The sequence below is a fragment of the Myotis brandtii genome, unplaced genomic scaffold (assembly GCF_000412655.1).
Source record: "Myotis brandtii unplaced genomic scaffold, ASM41265v1 scaffold868, whole genome shotgun sequence".
Lineage (NCBI taxonomy): Eukaryota > Metazoa > Chordata > Mammalia > Chiroptera > Vespertilionidae > Myotis > Myotis brandtii.
Genome location: NW_005371540.1, coordinates 897,745 through 905,360, shown reverse-complemented (window position 1 = coordinate 905,360; position 7,616 = coordinate 897,745).

Here is a 7,616-nt window from a genome sequence, read left to right as displayed (position 1 = left end):
GAGAGTCCTTGGGGGATGTCTGACTGACAGCTTAGGCCCACTCCCTAAGCTGGCAGTTGGACATCCTTAGCGCTGCCACGGAGGCGGGAGAGGCTCCAGCTGTGAGCCTGGCTTCTGGCTAAGCAGTGCTCCCACTGTGGGAGCACACTGACCACCAGGAGGCAGCTCCTGCATTGAGCGTCTGCCCCCTGGTGGTGAATGCGCGTCATAGGGAACGGTCTTTCTGCCATTTGGTTGATTTGCATATTATTATATAGGATATAAAGCTCTCACTGGCGCCAATCACACACGTGTGTTTCTATGTCATTGTCGATCATGGATTTGGTTGACACTTCTATTATAGAGAAAGGGTAAATAGCGATATGAAAATATTTCTTATAATTAATTTCCTTTCAATGTGCACCCATTTCTGCACTGGGTCTCTAGTGTGATATAATAAATGTGACAACTGTAACATGCACAGGGCGGGGTAATGGGACAGTATGGTTGTAAACCTTCTACAGTTCACTTGAGATGGTAAAATATTCACTCTAATAGACTGAAATGTAAGTATTCTGTCATGCCTAGAGAAACTGCAAATAAAATAATACAAACAAATACAGCATGAAGACAATCGATCACTTAATGAAATACTAAAAATTATATTCACATAACCCAAAGAAAGCAGGAAAGGGGCAGGGGACAAAGAAAATCTATAAATCATGGGTCTGTCTATTTTCTGTACGTTTTGCTTTTTGAAAACTTCTCTTACAATATTTAGTGTGTTCACATTCACAAGGGCTACGTTTATTGTTAATTCTAATGCTAACGAGTTCAAAAATGCTTTTCTTTGATCTCATTTCATGTTTTTGGCTGAAAAGGTGCCTCATCTCACATTAAGATGAGACCTCTGTCTTTTTTCAATGCCTTTGCCTCTGCTTTGATTGTTAAGCTGCTAAAGTAACTGTGTTGGGTGACTCTCTTGACCAGAACCACAGGGTGGCCCCTCACTGGCCACAGTGACCTTTTTCTTTTCATCACCCCCCTCCCCCTGACACCCCGGGCGGTCCCTCCATCATCAGCCAGAGCTGGTCTGAGCAGCCAGCTAGCGACCGCAGAGATGGTGGCGTGTGACCGGGAGAGACTGTGACTGTGACTGCCGCTGTGCCCTGGGCTCTGCCAGCGTCCGTCCGGTGGAACTGCCACACACAGCCGTCCCCGTCCTCACTGGCCTCTCCCCGAGCGGGATCGTGTATGGGCAACAAGCCAGGAGGCGGCGCCCTGAGCTCTGCCCCAAACACAGAGCTCCCCTCCGTCCCCCTGTGGGTCTTATCTCGTTCAGGCATCTGACCACGATTTGCTCCATCTGAACATTTCATTAATTTTGCTACTAAACTTTGTTCAGCTATTGGTGAGGTTCTGGCCACTCCAGGACCCAGAGAGAATTCGGAGCGACTGAGCCTTCTGTGTGGACAGCTGTCACTCACCACCGATTGCTCCCCCGTGGGCTGCGATTATCCACCCATTACAGCCAGACGAGTTGATCCCGCACTTCCTGGCTGCGGCCAGCCTGTCTCGCCAGTCCCCGGCTTTACGGGCGATGCTCACTAAGTGTGTGGTGTGGAGGCACATGAGTGGGCCCTGTCTGCCCACGGGGGTGTGGGAGATGACATGGGGACAGCAGGTGGCGGGCCTTTGCCGCTTTCGCAGCTTCAGTGGTGGACACGGCGTGGCTCTTCGTGGGGGGCCGGCCGGAGTGTGGAGACGTTAGCAGCTCCTGGTCTCTGTCCACTGCATGCCAGCATCACTCCCCCAGTTGTGACGATCCAAAGTGTCCTGGGGGACAAGAGCGCCCTGTTTGGGAACCCCTGGCCGAGACCCTGCGCAGGGTCAGAATGGTCTCTGTGTCAACCCGCAGTCGCGCTGATATGGCCGGGTCCTGCGCCCCTCCTCCCTCGGTTATTAATATTTTGATGTTCCCATGTTCACGCTCCCCTGGCCGACGTGACTTGTCAAACATCTGCGACATTCAAGCTGCAGCCTCCACACCGTCCTCTCTCAGCCAAGCATGTCGGGCGGCAGGGACACGAGGGCAGCGGGCTTGTTCATCCCGTGGGCGGCCACTCGGGCAGGGAGCGCGGTGAGACCTCGGCGTGAAGTCGCTGTAACACGGGCAGCGCCGTCCACACTGAAGCGCAGTCGCTGGGCCCCGGACTGCGCGGGACGGAGTCAGGAGCAGAGACAGGTCCTTGGCTTGTTTCTCCAGGAAAAACGGAGACCGTCCTGCAAAGGGTTTCCAGCTGAGAATCACCGGGCAGTGGCCGGGCAGGGAAGCCGGTCACTTGTCAAACGGCAAAGCACGGAGCACAGGGGCTGTGGTGGGTGGGAACCCTTGGCCGCTCCCCGAGGCCCCGGCTCCTGAGACGGAGGCGGAGGAGGTGCTGACATCACCGTGCTGCCTGTGTTTGTGCCTCACGCCGCATGTCACGCCCAGACTGGCTTTGTTGCAACCAGATTCTTTATAAGCCCGGGGTGATGGGGTTCACAGCTGTGGCATGACCTGGGGTGGCAGACTGGGACCCGGACAGTGCGGGTGCTTCCCGCTGCCGTCGCGAGCCAGCTCAGAGCGGCGCCTGCCTCGGCGGCCTCCCTCTATTACTCTCTCCTGGTTCAGTTTCTGGAGCTTTTCTGTAGACGTGTCATTGTGGCACCTTTCATTCCTTCTCCGGAAGTGAATAAAAGGTGTGCGTTACCAGAGAGAGCCAGGGAGAGTGTAACAGTACGGGTTTGTCCATCTCGGCTGGGGCCTGTTCCACCCGTCCGTGTCTTTAAAGGGCCTGGGAGCTCAGGACGCGCCCGTGGTTTTAGGGTCGAGGACACTCTGCTGGCTGACGTGGCTGGGTGTGGGCTGGCCGAGGTTGGAACAACCACACGCCCCCCCCCCCACCCCGGCAGAGTCTTTGCCTCGGCCTGTGTCTGGGCTGCCCTGCCACCTGCGCGGGGGAGGTGGGCTGCTGTCAACCTCCTTCTTCAGGGACCACAGCTGTTTTCCACCCGGACTCCTCGCTGAGGCCAGCAGCTGTGTGGTGTCTGACCACCGAGAACGCCACGTGGGGAGGGAGCCCAGGCTAATCTCAGAGAGCGGGTTCCAGCCTTGTCCTGTGGCCGCTGTTCAAATGGCCACAGACCAGCTCCAGAGTGAAGGTGCGCTGCCTCCGTGGGCCTCACCGCCCAGCCCCTCAGCTGGCTAATTCTCCAGGGCGGACACCTCCATCTGGCTTGTGTTTCTATTGATCAGGGCCTAGACTTTGTAAAGTCATGTGTTAATTTGTGGGGTTTCTGTCAGTCGAGATGCAATGTCTTCTGTCTGGTGGAGAAGATGACCCCAAAGGCTGCAGTCCTGTTCCCTGCAGGACGTGGCCACTGAGCCTGCTGGCAGAGGAGCTGTAGCCGCCAGCCTCATGGGTAGCTCTGCCCCTGCGTTGCTCCTTGAACCACCTTTGCCATTTTGCTGGATCCAATAAATTGTGGAGGCGTGCTCATTCTATACTTGTGTGTCTTATTTTTAACATTTTAAGATTATACTTGGCCATAGAGATGGGCTCTGGTAGTTAACTGAATCCAGAGAGAAAGCTGATCCCTGAGATGAACTTGAACTTGACCTCTGGGAAAATTAAGACCACAAGGTCACGGAGAAAGGTCAGTGAGGTAGGTACCTACAGACGGGGAGGGAAGAAACCTGAAAGATGGAGGTAACACCTGTAAGACGACAAAAAGCATCAGATGAACCAACGCTTGTCCCCAAATCTGAGAAGGGCAAACCTCTGGTGAAAGAGACTGCTTAGGAGGAGGGGAAAGAGAAGTCTCTCTCTAAACAGAGAGGCTCATTGGGTGGACGCTGGTGAGTGAAGCTGCCTGCCACCACACACTGCTTATGTGGGAGGCAGCTGTGCCCACGAGTGACCCCCCCCCCCAGCTAAACAGAAGAAACACACCCGGAGCCAGTGCGGGGGTTGCGGCCTGTGGGCAGTCAGTGAGCTCGGAGCTCAGAGGAGAAAGTGGCCTGGGCACAGCTGAGGGGCTGGCTGGGCAGGGAGGCCCACGGAGGTGGCGGAAGAGGCGCACCCTTCACCCTCCCTCTCTCAGGAGGACTTTCTGGAGGAGAACACCCCCAGGGACCTGGCCCAGGGCTGATATTCCAGATTCTGGTAAGGACCCCTTAAGGGGTAGCCGACCAGAAGGACTCACCCGCAGCCCCAGGCAATCAGGGCTGACTATTTCCTGGTGACAGGTGGTGATACGATGGATTCTGTGTGTCAACTTGGCTGGGCCATGTCCCCATATATTTGGTCAAACAGCAATCTAGATTTTTCAGAAATGATTAACCCTAAATCCATAGACTGAGGAGGGCAGACTGCCCTCCATACTGTGGGTGGACCTTGCCTAACCTGCTGAAGGAGTTAGAAGGAGAAGACGGAGGTCTCTGACAAAGAGGGTTCGGCCAGCAGAGGGCCTTTGGACGAAGCTCCGCCCTGGGCTCTGCCCTGCAGGTGGCAGACATGCAGCCCCACAATCACAGGAGCCAGTTCCTCAGGATACACCCCTCGGGCGGTCTCCCTCCCACAGCAGCAGAACCAGGCACACTGCGGGCCTGCACCCGGGTTCATGGGTCACCCCAACGTCTAACCCCTCCTGGGGATCAGGCCTTCCTGCTGTGGGAAGCCCCTGCCCCTCTAACTCCCCGCCCCCCCCACTTTGGGCTCCCACCCTCAGCACTGGCTGCCCCTCTCCCTCCCCAGTGCAGTCAGCACTCAGCTGTGCTGGCTGACTCGCTGAAGGGCCCAAGAGGAACGCTTGGTTCAGTGGATCTTAAAAGTCTGAGCCGTGTGTATTGTACTTAGAGCTTCTCAATCAGATGCTAAAATCCCAACCCCTAAAGCAGTGGTTCTCAACCTTCCTAATGCCGCGACCCTTTAATACAGTTCCTCATGTTGTGGTGACCCCCAATTTCATTGTTACAAATTGAACATAATTAAAGCATAGCGATTCATCACAAAAACAATATGTAATTATATATGTGTTTTCCGATGGTCTTAGGCGACCCCTGTGAAAGGGTCGTTCGACCCCCAGGTTGAGAACCGCTGCTAAAGGGAAATGCAGGGAGGCCAGACCATGAAGGTGCATTTGCAGGGAAATAGCGGTGCTGCCTCCTTCTGAAGCTGAAGGGATTGTGCAGCCTCCCCAGCCAGGGCCTGGGCAGGGCTCCTGGGACCACCTTGCTGCGTTGGGCGCCCCCCAGCGGCTGTGACTGGTAGTGCAGGGTCCTGCCTGGGACAAACTGGGCGATGGTGGCAAGGACGGCTTGAATCAGCCACCTGGTATCTGACTGTGACCCTGAGCACCTGGAGGCCCGGGCTCCCTGCAGGCCGAGAGGGCCCTCTTTGCCAGGAAAGCCCAGTGCAAAGGAGGGGGAGGGAGGGTCACCCCAACTTGGGAGAAAACAATGGCTTACTTTGCCTAATTGCTTAACTTTTTTTAAAAAAAAATCCTTACCCAAGGATATGTTTTTATTGATTTGAGAGAGAGAAAGGGAGAGAGAGAGAAACATTGATGTGAGAAACATCCATCAGTTGCCTTCTTTCTGCTCCCTGAACGGGGGTCGAACCGGCAATCTCGGTGTGTGTCCTGATTGGGAATCGAACCTGAAAACTTTTGGTGTCTGGGGCGATGCTCCAACCACTGAGCAGCCCGGCCAGTGCCTGGTTGCTTCACTTTTGATGCCAGGGCAGTGCTTCTCCGGGGTTCCCTGCTGTGCTAAAGGCGGGGCCCTCCGGGTCACTGGGGATGGCGCGGCAGGTGCGGGCTCCCGGCCCTCCTGGGACTCGCCTCCACCATGACCAGCTGAGATGGGAGGGGAAGAGTCACGAGGTCGAGACAAGGACTAAGCGAGCGGTGGCCGCCCCAGCCTGAGGCCCCTGCTGGGCATCGCTCCCCCTCAGCTTGGTGGACGCCATGTCTGTCTGCATGAGAGGCTCCTCCTGTGAGGACCAGTGGAAAGGAGCCGGGGCTGCGGGACCCACTCCCTGTGAACTCGTGGCGTGGTGGGTGCAGGAGAAAAAGACGGCTGTACGGATAATGTTTCTCTTAGTGTGGTGAGCCTTCCCCAAAAAAACTAATTAAAGAAAACGTTGTGTTCTAAAAAAAAGAAGTATCCTCCCCTTTCCAGGCCACGACTCCCTCCTGGATTTCCAGCTGGGCTCTGCCAGGTTCCCACGCACAGGCAGGCCCCCCACGCCCACCTCCACCTGCAGGACTCGGGGGCCCCGTGTTAATTTTTCTCTGGGAGAATCCATTTTAATTCACTTTAATTTCTCAATTGATTCCTGGGGAGAGAGGTTTTCTTCCAATACGCGCAGTTCCATTTCCCCGGTTCGGTTTTTATAGAAAACTAGACCTCTCTGAGCTGGTGGCTGCAGTTTCTTGTGAAAATATAGTGTCAGTGGCTGACCCAGCTGTGGCATGAGAAATGAGTCTTAGAAATTGGTTTCCAGCTTCGTGGCAGGAGGAACCATTAAGTTTGACATGTTGTTCTGCTTGAAGTCAGAGCCTTTATAAGAACTAAAAAACCTTCCAATTTGCTTTCTGCCCTCTGCCCGGTGGAGGGGGAGTGAGGGGGCGACTTCATGGTCTAAACACAGAACCAGCGAGGGCGGCGTTCCCGAGCCTGAGCACAGGGATTCCTTCGCCACAGGAACCACTGGGACGTAGAATCACTTCCTTTTCCTTCTGTGTCCTCAGTAGTTTGACTGCTTTCAGGAAAAATACCGATTTTAATTTTTTTCTCTTTCTCTGTTTTTGTTTTAAATATATTTTTATTGATTTCAGAGAGGAAGGGAGAGGGAGAGAGGAGAAACATCAATGATGAGAGAGAATCATTGATCGGCTGCCTCCTGCACGCCCCACACTGGGGATCGAGCCTGCAACCTGGGCATGTGCCCTGCCCGGGAATCGAACCCTGACCTCCTGGTTCCTGGGTCCATACTCAACCCCTGGGCCGGCCGGGCATCTCTTTCTCTTTTTTTCTCTTGGACTCACACACCAACCTCCTTCCCTTAATTTGTAGTTAATTGTAGGAAATGGAGAAATTTGAGTAAGCAAACATCTGAATGAGCACTTCTTCCCTTTCGTTCCACTGAATTTAATTAAAGTCCAGCAAATGAGGAGGCCACGCCTGTCCAAAAGGAGCAGCCAGGACCTCGAGTGCCTGCAGATGCAGAGGTCAGCGCTGGGATGGATGGATGGGCAGAGGTCAGCTGTTGGGGTCCAACCCCAGCAGGTCCAGGGGTTCCCAAAGGTGTGGACGAAGTCGGTGAAGAAGGAATGACACGGAGACAGCATTCAGTTGATCAGCAGCCTAGTCAGGATCTCTAGCCAGGATCTCCAGCCAAGTTCTGTGTTTATTGTCTTGTTACATATGTATTTATACCAGTTGATTTTAATCCTATCCATTCTATTCCAAAGGTTAGGGCATTTCTTATCTCCATTCCAAGGTTACTCTATTGTTCTATTAAGCTACAAGGAAGTAACTGAAGGAGATTATCCTAAGTAAAGATTATGTAGCTTAAGTGTGATTGTTC